The sequence below is a fragment of the Chrysemys picta genome, chromosome 18 (genome assembly GCF_011386835.1).
Source record: "Chrysemys picta bellii isolate R12L10 chromosome 18, ASM1138683v2, whole genome shotgun sequence".
NCBI lineage: Eukaryota > Metazoa > Chordata > Testudines > Emydidae > Chrysemys > Chrysemys picta.
The window spans coordinates 6,811,311-6,825,654 of NC_088808.1; the positions used below are offsets into that span (position 1 = coordinate 6,811,311).

Below are 14,344 nucleotides of genomic sequence, written 5' to 3' on the forward strand. Positions count from 1 at the left end.
TTTATAGGCTAAACAAAAACAAACTCCACCTCTTAAATTCTCAACTCCTCCCACCCATCCTCCACTTTACTGCTGTTTCTGCTGAGATTGTTCTATGGTGTCTCTATTTTAGCTCATCTGAGGGCCTGGTGTTATATTTTTACAGTCACTCCCTTGTTCATTAGCCCTGGGTTTCCTTCTGTAGCTCGTTTCAATGATTTTTCTTTCAAGCAGAGACTCTCATGGTGGAGGAGTATTGGTGGGGTCAGTATCCCTGAGCATGATGCAAAATGCCCAAATCCAAAAAAGTGGGATTTAAAAACCTCCCAAGAAGCTCAAGAAATCAAAACTTTATACAAATCTCATGAAGGTAAAACTATTCTTAAACTCTTGATACATTATCATCTTCCATCAGGGCATCAGAATTCAGAGGGAAGTTGCTGCAGATAGGAAATTTGGTCCGAAAGATTCTTTCATTAGACACTGTTAGCCAGAGGACACTAAACTAGAAACAAAAAGCAAACAAACCCCAAATGAAAATATAAAGTGATTTGGTTTTAATTAAGTGTAGAGATGGGCCCCAAAACTCAGCCACAGACCTGAATGACCAGGTATTTAGCAAGTCTTTAAAAACGGATGCCAGATCTTCACAGGAAACTATATTTTTAATGTTCTCTAATCTGACATTAGATAATTAAATACACCAATTAAACAAACTTCAAGTACATAACAGGTTGTTATAAGGAGAAGGGTGATAAATTGTTCTCTTTATTCAGTGAGGATGGGACAAGAAGGAATGGTCTTAAGTTGCACCAAGGGATATTTAGTTTAAACATTAGGAAAAACTTCCTGTCAGGGTAATTAAGTACTAGCACAAATATTCTAGGGAGGTTGTGGAATCCCCATTGTTGGGGTTTTAAGAGCAGGTTAGACAAACACCTGTCAGGGATGATCTAGATAATACTTAGTCCTGCAAGGGTTTGGACTAAATGACCTATCAAGGTCCTTTCTAATCCTATGTTTCTACAATTCACTGTTTTCTTATTTATCAGAGCAAGTAGAAGGCTTGTCACCTTCCAGCAATTTCCTAGTGAAGCCAGAATGCAAGAAAAGACATTCAGGTATTACAGCATGTAGTGCCATAAACGCACTATAAACAAACAAAAAATCAAGCTTTTCGTCGTGGCCCTATAAAAAGGGGTTTCTGATTTTTACCATAGGTGAAATCTGAAATTATTAGGAAGGCCTCAGTCATGACAATCGTTAAAGTTGGGTTCCATTTTGCACTTGGAGAAGGAAATAAACCTTTTTCTCATGTATGAAAAATACAGCATATCCGCTGCAAACATTCAACAATTACTCTAAGTGCAGAATGAATTTTCTGAGCATTTACAAGTAAATCTGCTAATTTATGAGTTAAAATTCATTAAAACCTGCTCCTTTAAGAAATTTAGCATCTGTCTCAGTTTTTTCTTTGTTTCAAATAATTTTAATAATGGAGTAACACAGACTCTTGAAACTTTCCATGTAGTTAAAATTAATTACAATCTTGTGCATAGGCTAGCTTTGAAGAAATTAGGTTGCTATTAAGGTAGTAATGATTGTTATATATAATTGCTATACATACTGTATGTGGGCAACAGACAGGCTCAGGTCAATTGCTCAGGTATTTCTTAAACAGAGCATTGTGACATGAGAAATAATTCAGCCAACCTCTACTCGGTCTCTATAGCTAATTTGCATGCAACAATTCTATTGCTTGTAATGACTCAGTAATATGAAGGAGACTAGACACGTGTGCCAGGATGGTAGATTTCTTGCTCCAGCTGTCACTGCTCTTTAACTGGTCCATTAGCAACATGCTCGCTTGGGCATCAGTGCTGGAAAGTCTCCCCATGGCACTACTGCCTTGGATCCACTCACAGCAAGGCAGCACTGCCAGGGAAACTGAGGCAGGAGTATAAGCTGAGCCCCTAAAGTGCACAGACACTGGGACTCAGGGACTGGACTTTCCCTGGCCCCTTTCACATAGCACTGGCCTTGCTAACACAGCTCTCTAAACCTATGTCAATTGCAAACTAAGGGGCAGACTCACCATATGCTTCAGTTGCTTTGCACTGCTTTGGTAAACCAGAAGTAAACGTAGCTTAAATAGCTGGTGTACTACAGGAGTTTCGCATTGATTTGATGAACCAGTGAGTCTGTCCCTAAAAATGTTCAATTAAAAATGATTTGAGGTTGAGATGTACAAAACTTTTAAAAAACAAGGACATTCCCAGACAGAAAAGTACATGAAGATGGAGTTAAGGTTGAGAGTATGTATCAGTGACTTAAGGGAAAAACATTAGTGGGATGTTGCAATATCCCTAAAACAATCATCATAAAACCAGAAAATTCAGAAGTAAGGTGACACTCAAAATAAAATCAAACATGTTTAAATATGGAAATGCATCATTAAGGCACCCAAATAATCTTAATTCTGCCCTGTAGTTATACCACAATGTCTATAACTATAGTATATATCTATAAGACGGAAGAAGAGAATGAGGTCACCTATGTACAATCCAAAAAAGCAACAAGGTGCTAAATTAAAGAAGTTATTAGATGTATCATTAGAAATATTTTTCCATCAAAAATGCCATTTTGTCAAAACTGAAATATCACTGGAAACATCAGTTATGGCAGTTTTTTTCTCAGGTCTAGGATGGAATTTCAGGATGGGACGGGGGGGCTGGGACGGACAAACACACACACACCTGTCATGTTGCAGACCCAGGTTCAAGTTCTACAAATCAAGGTTGTGTAGTGAACACAGCTGTTGTCTTTAGGACCCCTGCCCCATTTGTTGCAGAAATTGGAAGATGTGTACCTATGGCAGGTACTGGGCTGGGCAGGTTGGAAGGTGTGTAGTGAATTTGTCAGGGGACTGCAGGAAGAGAAAGCTCAGTCCCATGGTTAACACATTTTGCTCCTTTTGGCCCAGGGAGCTAACCAATGTTCAGGCCTTGTGGATTGTTTCTGTTAGGAGGAACAGTTGATAGGTATTTCTTAGGTGCAGTCCAGTTTATTTACAAAGAATGTTCACTAAGTCCTGTTTCCCTGAATACAGTAGAAAAAAACAGGAGGCAGTTTCCTTGTTTACAATTCCAAACCTTTTTCCAAACAGCACTCTGCCCAAAGAGCACTTCTGTCTTCCTCCCACGGCCATGCTGCCAGAGCTTCTCCTAGCTTTTCTGTTTTACATTTGTGAGGTATTTAGCACACTGGGTGCTAATGTAAATAAATAGTATCAAATGTTTCTTTCCCAGTGTGAAAAGCTGAAAGGCTAAAGAGGTGAACTGGAATGCCTAGCTACGTAAGAGGACTTTAACCTATAAAAACAGCCATTTCTGAAGCATCATAGGAAATAAAAAGTGAAATATTGTGATATCTGGATGGACAGATTCGGTCATATGCATTGGGGAGTAGAACTATGCCTTAAAGTATTCTAGAGAATTTAATGAATTAACATTTCTGAGCGGACAGGACTATAAGGTAGAATCTGTATGTCTATATAACCCATCTCAGAAAAATAAAAATGCTAGTAAGTTTTACTATTATAATCAGGATAGTACAGTAAGTTCAAAGTATAAAGGGAATTCAAAAAGACAAATCACCAAATCTAGTAAGACATTGGGTTCTGTAGTACCCATTGGGGAAAACAACAGTAATGTGGGATTTGACAGAATCACCTAGTCAACTGATGAAATGTCACACTGGGATACAATAAAAAAGGAGCAATTTCTTGATCATATCATGACTTCTTAGAATATCTAGCCTTAGGTAACACAGTTAAGTAGCCTCTCATCTTAAGTAATATACCGGAGTTGGTTGAAGTAGTAACTATTGTTTAGCCTTTTACTAACAGGCAGCAGAATATATTTAGTTAAAGTCTTCATAGGACAGTTGATACCAAAACCAGCAGTGTGGCATTAGTCTTTAGAAAGTGGGACATAAAAATTAAAGAAGGAAACTAATTTAAAAGGATACAAAAGTCAAATGTGAAGAAATTAAAATCTTTACTCAACATGGGGGCTAGTTAAGGATGTTTTACCATCGAAGTCAGCAAGAAAAAAGAAAGAAAAATCCCCATCCTGATATCCTGGAGGAGAAATTACAGGAAAAAACCTGCTCTGCTCCTGCAGCCTGGCTGACTGCACGAAAGGGTGCATGGGGCTGCACGTATGTCACCTATGTGTAATGTTTGGCAAGTTTGAAAAAGGTGCATAAACTCTGGCAGGTAAAATGTAAGATGGAAATTAAGAAGGCAAAGGGGGAAATGCAAAAAGTAAATAACCAAAGGAATGAAAAAAAACCCCACCAAAAAAGTCTGTAACAATAACAGAAGGCGGAAGCCTGAAATAGAGCTGTTGGGTGCACAGAACTAGCAGAGAAAGAAGGGAGCTGTTAAGAAAGGATATTGCAGAGTAGTCACTTAATCTTAGATCCACAAAGGGACTTAGTTGTTATGAATCTCAGCATTGCAATACCTAACTTTTAGGCACCAAGAAAATCACTGGACCAACACGGCGATCCACAAAGCTTGAGTTAAGCACATAGGCTCCCTATACAGTGAATGGAGAGAGTGATCTACAAAAGCCAACGGTCTAGGCAGGGATCACCTAAGCCAGGGGTGGGCAAACTATGGTCCGCAGGCTGGATCTGGCCTGTCAGGGCTTTGGATCTGGCCCGTAGGATTGCCACCCCCGTGGCACCGCGAGCCCCGCGCCGCTCCCGGAAGCGGCCGGCGCCACGTCCCTGCAGCCCCTGAGGGAGAGAGTTCCATGCTCTGCCCTTGCTTGTAGGCACAGCCCGCCGCAGCTCCCATTGGCCGGGAACGGGGAACCGCAGCTAATGGGAGCTTCTGCACCCCAATCCCCTTCCCTGAGCCCCCTGCCACACGCTGCACCCCTCCTGCACCTGAAGTCCCTGCCCTCAGCCCCCTCCCCTACCCCAATCCCTTGCCCTGAGCCCCTTCCTGCACACCGCACCCCCTCCCACACTCTGCACTCCCTCTCGCATCCCAACCCTCTGCCCCAGCCCTACATTTATGGCCCTGCATGCAATTTCCCCACCCAGATGAGGCCCTCGGGCCAAAAAATTTGCCCACCCCTGGGCTAGGGGCTTCTGCCAGAGACAACTGGTGCCTGCTGGGGCGGGGGGGCAAAATTTAAAGGTTCGACCCCCTCAACAGTTTGAGTCACGCCCGCCCCAGGCATGCCATCCCTCGTACCCTCAGTACTCCCTCCCTGCCGCGCCCAGCTGTTAGCTCCCCATGGAGAGGCACATTGCAGGTAAGAGGAGACATAGGGCCAAATTCCAAAGTGATCTGTGACGGCGAGTTAGCTACAGGTGTGTCAGTGGGTGTAAGTGGCTGTAAGGGAGTCAGACTGACTCAGACCTTGTGTACACTACACACATTGCAATGGCACGGGTCACCAGTGCAAGCCTTAGTGTAGATGTGCCTCAGGCTTTTAATGAGACAGTGCTAGAAACAGAGGAACCCATTCCCATTGGAACAGATTTCAAAATTAGAATCATATTTCTTCTCTGCCCTGGTCCTCAGATCCCCCACTGACCTTAATGGGAATTTCCCCTGAGCCAGGAATGCAGGATCAAGCCCCTTCTCTCAGCTTTTCCAAACTGACCAAACAGAAGGCCAATGACAAATGTTTTCAGTGCTGGCTGGTGGTCGGTTTGCAAACAGAAATCCTTCAATCGGCCCCTGAGCGTCCACTGCCAGCAGCCCCATCACAGGAAAGGAGCCATTTTGTTAGCCAAATGGGCTCGTTTCCCCCTGGAGCTGCCCAATTACCCCAAGGAGGCACGGGAGTCTAGAAGACGGCTTCAAGTTCTTTATTGATCAGTCAGCTGAGCGGGTGTCCCCCTCGACTCATGCCAGAGGGAGGAACACACCCTACAAGCGTAGAGCAAGCCTTTTTATATCCAGTAACAAATGACTTAACGTGCATACATTCTGCTGACCTAAGGAATTTTTAAATTCCCTTCTAGGGGTATATAGGATACATCTGGTGGGGCCCCCTTGATTGATTGCTTTTCCAGGGGTAGGGGTAATGGGATACATCTGCTGGGCCTCCTTGCTGTTGGGCCTCTTTGATTGGTTGTCTTGCTATACATTTATATACGGGAAATGGAGCTGTGGCCTTGGGGAATAGCAAGTATTTGGCCTTTGTTCTAACAAGGTTCTCCCCCCTTAAAAGCATTTTGAGAGCCCTATGGCCCCCAATCCTCAACTTTAACCGGTTGATATAGTGCCATCATGCGTTGGCGTACAATTTGATTAGCCATTTGTCGAACTAATGCAATTACACAGGGAGCCACTCTTGAGCCCCCCACTTTTGGGAGCTTCCAGCAGTCAATGTGGAATCAACGGACCGCCTCTCCCTCATCAAGTCGTCATATACCTTAATTCCTAATTTATTTCCCTGGATTTGGGGTCGTAGAAAGAATAAGGGCCTAATGTACCCAACATAACAAATTCCTGACCAATCTGGAGGCAATCTTCGATAAGCATATTGCCCACATATCCAGTAATGGCCTTTTAGGGCCCATTGTCCATTTGCAAAAGGGCCATCCCAGGTTTCGGGATAGTCCTCGGGGCCCGGTTCTTCGTAATACAAAGAGTTACCCATCTCCAGGGGTCCCCCTAATACAATAGATGTACCGTCAGGATTACAATAGTCACATTTCCAAGCCCCAGCCCCTTCCCTCCAAGTGCAATTACAACCAAATTTAGGGCTATTGGTAGTAGACCAAAAATGATTAAAATGGGTTACCCGAGTTCCATTAGAATGTTGCCATGCCCACTGATACCAGCGTACCACGTGATCCTTACTGTTGGTATTATCTCGCTGGCAACTTAGAAAGAGGGCATCAAAGAACCCATCTTGTCCAACTGCCTTACAGCCTTCGCCAGTATGCTGTTGGTAGGAACATGGTACCCAGCTATGATTAGTGAGTTTTACGTGGGTATGGTTCCACCGTCCTTTATATTTAGAACAGTCATACGTATGGCAACTAGAGTGATCATAGCAGTCAAGTCCTAGAGATAGAGTCCAGTCACATTGGCTTTTGCCCACATACACCCCTTCTGGTTTTGTTCGGTTGAGACAAAGGATCCCTACTTCAGAGGAATAGAGTCGCCAAGGGCTACTATCCTCAGTCCAAACTTCGTTCCTTTGTGGACTATACTTAAATTACTAATCCACCATTTAGCTTGCACGGGCTGGGCTACCCAAGGCCATTCATCTAATTCCCCTGGGCCTCCGCATACCCAACAGTTACTGAGGTTAAAGGATCCTGCTATTGTCTCCCCTAGCTGTAAAAACCTATTCTCCCAACCATAATAGTGGTGGAAGCACATAAACAAGGATATTAGCAGCAATTTCATTATCTTTTTCTAAACAGTCCCTTTAATCCGTCCAAGTACTGGTACTCCCAGGTAGAGTCTTCACCTGTGCCACCCCGGGCGTCCGGAGCCGGGGCGGGCAGAGGGCCGGTGTCCTCTTCTGCTAGTTCAGTCTCCGGGCTAGGGCTCAGAAACCGCTTTACCCATGTATGGTGTGTCCATTTGTTGCTCCCGAGAACTTTGACTGCAGTTTGGCTGATGAGCGAGACAGTGTGCGGGCCGTCCCACCGTGGTGTAAGGGGGTCACGCCTCCATTTCTTGACAAGGACCTGATCACCGATCTGGAACGGATGCACGGGCTGGTCCAGGGGAAGGGCTTGGAAAGGCACCGCGTACCGATGCAGCTGTAACAAAACAGATTGCAACCCGGAGACCTGCTTCCATAAGGAGTCCTTTCCCATTTCCCAGTTTACATCTTCCCGGAACCCCGGGATCAGGATTCGGGGAGGGAACCCAAAGACCAGTTCAAATGGTGAGAGCTTAAGACCCTTACGGGGGGCCCTTCGAATACGGGTAAGGGCGAGTGGTAACGCATCAAGCCATTTTAGACTAGACTCTGTGCATAGTTTAGTGAGGGTATCCTTGAGAGTCCTATTCATTCTTTCCACCTGGCCTGAGCTCTGCGGCCTCCAGGGGGTATGCAACCTCCATTGTATACCGAGTGCCTGGGACACCTGTTGGACCACTTGTGAGGTAAAGTGGCTTCCCTGATCAGATTCAATCGTTTCGGGGAGATGGAATCGGGGAAGTATTTCATGCAACAGGGCCTTAGTAACCGCCCGAGCCTGGCAATGCCGGGTGGGGTAACACTCTACCCATCCCGTAAGCTGATCCACAAATACGAGCAGGTATTTATAGCCCCTGCAAGGGGGCATTTCTGCGAAGTCAACCTGCCATCTCTGAAAAGGGTATGTGGCCCAGGGCCGGCCTCCCATTGGGGCGGGAGGGCCACACCCCTTTTGGTTAGTTCGTTGGCAGACGGGGCAATTACTAACTATTCTCTGGGCTTCCATGTGCATACCCAGCCCCTTAAGGGATCGGGTGGCCAAATCAACCATTGCTCCTGACCCCATATGCCCTTCTTTATGCATGTGCTGGAGAATTTCCTGAAGTATCGGCCGGGGGACAAAAATCTCCCCCCCCGGTAATTTCCACCATCCCGGGGGAACCTGCCGGGCCCCCGCAGCCTGTGCGTGGCGTGCCTCCTCGGCTGTATATTGGGGAGGGGGGTTTTTAGCTTCTGTATCTTGGACCAAGAGGACCCATGAGGCCCCTTCCCTTGCGGCCTCCTTTGCGGCCTGATCGGCCAATTGATTATATTTACGTTGTTCAGCCTCCGGGACCCTTCCATGGGCACGCACATGTATCACGGCAACCCGGAGGGGAAGCATTAAAGCCTCAAGGAGTGTTTTGATGAGACTCCCATGTGCAATTCTTTGGCCTGACGCTGTGATAAATCCCCTCTTTCTCCACAGGGCCCCGTGAGCATGTACCACCATATAGGCAGAGCGGCTATCGGTATACAAGTTAATAGTTTTTCCAGCTCCCAACCGGAGAGCCTCGATAAGGGCCACTAACTCCGCCGCTTGAGCGGACAAATTAGGGCTGAGTTTAAACTTGTATATTCCTTTGTCCTTAATTACTACTGCGGCTCCGGTAAACCGCTTGCCATCTATCACATAGCTGGACCCGTCAACGTACCCCTCAATTTCAGGGTTGGACCACGGCAAGTCTGAGAGATCAGGGCGGGGTTTGGTTTCCTGTTGCAAAACTTCAATACAGTCATGAGTGGGGCTAGTCTCATGGGAAACCTCAGGATCGGGCAGCAGGGTAGCTGGGTTTATGGAGCTAACTGTCCTAAAGGTTAAGTTAGGGGCTAGCAAGAGCCCTACTTCATATCTGGTATGTCGACTGGGATTTAAATGCTTTTCCCCAGCGCCTGTCCCCAGTATTTGAGGCACCCCGTGGGGAACCACAACCTCAGTGTCCCCTCCCAGGGTCAATTTTTCAGCCTCCTGTACAAGGAGAGCGGTCGCTGCAACGGCCCATAAACAGGCAGGCCACCCCTTGGCGACAGGGTCCAACACCTTTGAGCAGTATCCAATGGGTCGCCAGGTTGGTCCCGACCTTTGGCATAGAACTCCAGCAGCCACCCCTCCCCTCTCATGAACGTATAGAGTGAACGGCCTCCGAGGGTCGGGGAGGGCTAGAGCGGGAGGCTGAACCAAGGCTTCTTTTAGCTCTCGAAATGCTTTTTCCATCTCTTTGGTCCACGTCCAATGAAGCAGACCCTCTTTAGTTAAGGATTCATACAGCGGTTTGGCTCTTCCCCCGTAGTCAGGGATCCAGAGTCGACAAAACCCAGTCAACCCCAGGAAAGCCCTCAGCTCTCGGGGGTTTTGAGGTCGAGGGTTATTGAGTATCACCTGGATTCTTTCTTTACCTAGACTATGACTTCCCTGGCACAAATGATACCCAAGAAAAGTGACCTGTCGCCTAACCAATTGTGCTTTTTCCTTTGAAACCTTATACCCCTGTGCCCCAAGGTAATTAAGGAGCTTTACAGTCTGCTCTTTACAAGCTGCCTCTGTTTCAGTACTTAAGAGCAAATCATCACAATACTGGACTATGTTACATGAGGGGTGTCTAGCCAGGAATGGGGCAAGGTCCCTTCTCAACTGGCTGCCAAAAATCTCGGGTGCACAGGTAAGTCCCTGTGGGACCACGGTCCAAAGGTATTGAGCTTTGTAGTGGGTATCTGGGTCCTCCCACTCAAAGGCAAACAGTCTCTGCTATTAACTTGTTAATTTGTCTTAGGTCCTGGACCAACCGATACTGCCCATTAGGCTTAGGCACCCCCATTATTGGAGTATTGTATGGGGACGTGTCTTCCTTTAACCACCCGCACTGCAAAAACTTTTGAATCAGGGGTTTTAACCCGATCCGAGTGGTTAACTTAAGGGGGTATTGTCGAATTCGGACTGGGCTGCTTCCCTCCTTAAGGGAAATATGCACTGGTGTAGCATTCCTGGCTCGGGCCACGCCTCCTTCCTCCGCCCAGACCTTGGGATTTACGCCCCCCCCCCCCCCCCTTGCAGCTGGCTTCCAACACTTCCCTTACATTCCAGGGAGTGATCTCTAGCATTTATGAGAGCCATCTGGTAATTAGAGGCTTGTTGCTTAGGGATTCTGACTTCCATTGTCCCGTTATCGAATGAGATCTCCGCCTGTAATTTAGTGAGGATATCTCGTCCGAGCAGCGCTATGGGGCAGGAGGGACTGCAAACAAACTGATGGGAAATTTGACGGTCCCCTATTTTTTACTAGGAGAGGCAAAGTTTTTTTTTTTTTTTTTTTTTTTTTCCAAAGCTGTAGTTTGTCCCTCTATCCCCTGGACTATGGCACGTCCCCGAGCTCTATCTCGGGGGGCCTTATTAAGGGGGAGCAAACTAAGAGTGGCCCCAGTATCAATAAGGGCTTCAATTGGGCGGCCCTCCACTTTAATTTTTACCGTGGGATCCAGGCTGGCAGCTTGTGCTGTCAGGAGGGGCCGCTGGGTCCCTCGGCTTCTCTATGGGGAAGATCCCTCCCCTGAACGTCCCGTGTTGTTGTAAAGGATGGGAAGGGACGGTGTTTTGTTTTTACGTTCCTTTCCCATGGCCTGTCGCCGGGGGCATTCATTCTTCCAGTGCCCCTCTTCCCTACAGATAGTGCACTGGTTTCGACCCAGGCGGGGGTCCCGTCCCCTCCCAGGTGGCCCTGGCTTCTCCTTAACCTTGTCCCCCCTTTCTGCATATCCTTCTCTCAGGGCCATGGCCAAAACACGGGCCCCTTTCTTTCGCTCCTCATCATCCCTCCGATCATAAACCTTCATGGCTATTTCTAAAAGTTCCTCTATATTCTTGCCCGAAGCCCCTTCCAATTATATAGCTCACTAGTGGTAAAGGGAACATATACCATAGTGAGATTACCCTCAGGGGCTACAGTTTCCCGCAGTGGACACAAATAATTCTGTTGCAGGGGCCCTTGGAGTACCGGGCCACCCTTGCTCCTGGTGTGGTTAGACACCGGGGAGCTCAGAGAGATCGGAGGGGGCTCCCGTTTGGAAAAATCCTGGTTGCTTGGCTCACCCCTTTCAGCTGAGGCATTATCCTCAGAGATGTGGGGGGGGGATTTCAATTGAGGGTACCGGAGCCGGGAGGCCAGGATACAAAGGGGGAGGGGGCATAGGATCAGGGGCAGAGGGAATCACAGCCCGCAGACAAGATTTCTTAACAGGGAAACAGGGTTTCCTAACAGGGGCACGGGCCATTAAGGTTTTAATAGTTTGTGATCTACATTTTTGCAACCATGGGGGATGATTGGCCACAAGGTCCTGCCAAATATCTATATAGGGATATTGGTCCCAATGCCCATCCCAGGTCACAATGCTATGTACTGCTTGTACAACCCCTGGTTTGAGCGTCCCTCCCTCGGGCCATTCCACCCCGAATGTCATCCATTCAAGAGTACAGAATTTTACAAGCTTGTCTTTACATAATACAATTCCATAATTAGCCTGGCATCTAAACGCCTTCCAGTTATCCAGCATACATCCCAGGGGTGTCCAGGAGAAGGTGCTTTGTCCGGACCCCATTATGCTTTACCCAGAGTTTTCCGAGACAGAGATATCAAGAGGGGGAAGAGGTATAGATCTAGTTCTAACTCAGATATCCGCTGGGTCACGAGGTTCGGCTGACCCCCCTTGCAATCAAGATATCCTGGTCATCGGGTTTCCCCTCGCAGGAGTCTTGGGGCGGCTGAAGTCAGCTTAAGCCTCAGACCTGTCAGCAGCGCTCATTCATCTTTCACACAGATCCTTTAATCAGTTACAATCTCGGTTTCCAACACACCATTAAGAGGAGAAACAAGATTACCCTTCCTATAAACAAGAGTAATCCCTGAGGTTGCTCCAAGTCCCAATAATTGTTAAAAACGGCCCATGGACTTGTGGAGTTAGTTACGTTACTCAATGGCCGTTATTTGCTTACCCTTTAACCAAAAACACAACAACAAGACATTTACAAAGCTACAATAATGTTAACATACCTTCCCGTATACAGGCTGCCTAGGGGATTTCCACTGTCCAACCCACACCTCGGGGGCGTTATTCCTCAAACCCAGGAGGTAAACGCACTTACCGCCCGAAGTGGCCGCGTCCGGCAGTCAGACTTCCCCTTCTTCTGAAGCCGTCTTGCTTCCGTGTCCTTCAGAGTTCTCTTTAGAGAGGACACAGCCGCCCCGGCCGATTGTGACGATCCGAGGCCCGAGCAAAGCAACAGCTCGAGGTGGCCACTCCTCGGAATCGCCCTCGGCCGTCGGTCAGTGCCCTCTACAGGGAGAGAAGTCCCTTCGTGGTCGCCATTTGTTAGCCAAATGGGCTCGTTTCCCCCTGGAGCTGCCCAATTACCCCAAGGAGGCACGGGAGTCTAGAAGACGGCTTCAAGTTCTTTATTGATCAGTCAGCTGAGCGGGTGTCCCCCTCGACTCATGCCAGAGGGAGGAACACACCCTACAAGCGTAGAGCAAGCCTTTTTATATCCAGTAACAAATGACTTAACGTGCATACATTCTGCTGACCTAAGGAATTTTTAAATTCCCTTCTAGGGGTATATAGGATACATCTGGTGGGGCCCCCTTGATTGATTGCTTTTCCAGGGGTAGGGGTAATGGGATACATCTGCTGGGCCTCCTTGCTGTTGGGCCTCTTTGATTGGTTGTCTTGCTATACATTTATATACGGGAAATGGAGCTGTGGCCTTGGGGAATAGCAAGTATTTGGCCTTTGTTCTAACAATTTCAGGTAGGGTGACCCTATGTCCCATTTTAGTCCTTTTTTAGGCCCTGTCCTGGCCATCCCAACTTTTTTTTACAAAACTGGGCATTTGTCCCATTTGCTCTTGTCAACTGACCATCAGTTGACATGAGCAAACCAGAGAAATGCACAATTTTGCCCAAAAAGTGGGGTGGGACCTCTAGTGTGGCGCAGCGGAACGTGCGGGGGTGGGGGTGGCAATGCTGCTCTGCGCTGGAGGAAGGCCTAGGGAGAGCGTCTCAGTAGGGTGCCCGGGGCTGACCTCTACCCCCTGCTCAAGTCCCTCCCCTGACCCCCCCTGCCAAAAAAAAAAAAAAAAAATTGGGACAGCCAGGACAGGGCCTAAAAAAGGACAGTCCCTGAGAAAATGGGACATATAGTGGCCTTGTACTTATGAACTTGTACTTACTTTTTTACACTTGAGCTCCCAATTCGGGTAAATTTGTAGGCCTGGTTATTGCAAAATGCCCATTAGCTAAGGGCACTTCCTCTAGATACCAAACTGCTTAGAAAATATGAAGTTTGTCTCAGTGCAAAACCCCAGACCTAACCAGCACTAAATTTTGTGTGTGGGCGAGGTGGGGGGGAGGAGTTGAAATGTAGAACAGAATTTTGTACCTTGAGCCCTTTTCTAAGTATTCATCAAATGCATTAGGGTATTTCAAAGAGATGAATCCCGCGACCATATTATAAAATCTCCATCCAACCCGTGTAGAGGATTAGGCATAAAGAATGGTCCTTTCTTTCTTTGGATGGGACCTCCAAGTCATTGACAGAATGACATTGGTTTGAAACCTGAGGAAGAGGCGACATTTTGGAGTTTTTTAAACTGCCTTTGTATTGTTTTTTTGCTTTTTTTCCACATCACATCATCTACGCTGTTGGTAAATTTCCATTTTCAATATCGGCTGTAAAGAAAAATTTCCCAGTATGGACACATCACAACACACCATTGATTCATCCACGAGAGAGGAGGAAATTCTACAATCCCATTATTGGCAATTTAGAAAAATGAAAGATTTTCCCCACATTTTGCAGAAGTA

The 14,344-nt window shown here is 46.9% G+C and overlaps 1 long non-coding RNA gene across 1 annotated transcript; it reads right to left on the minus strand.

The window, feature by feature from the left end:
- Positions 1-5,858: 5,858 nt before the first annotated feature.
- LOC135976530 (uncharacterized) lies at positions 5,859-13,277 on the minus strand. The gene is made up of 2 exons (XR_010593728.1): positions 12,628-13,277; positions 5,859-7,791 (listed from the first exon to the last, which is right to left on the minus strand). It is a non-coding gene; the product is annotated as an uncharacterized LOC135976530 (long non-coding RNA).
- Between the last annotated feature and the right edge of the window lie 1,067 nt (positions 13,278-14,344).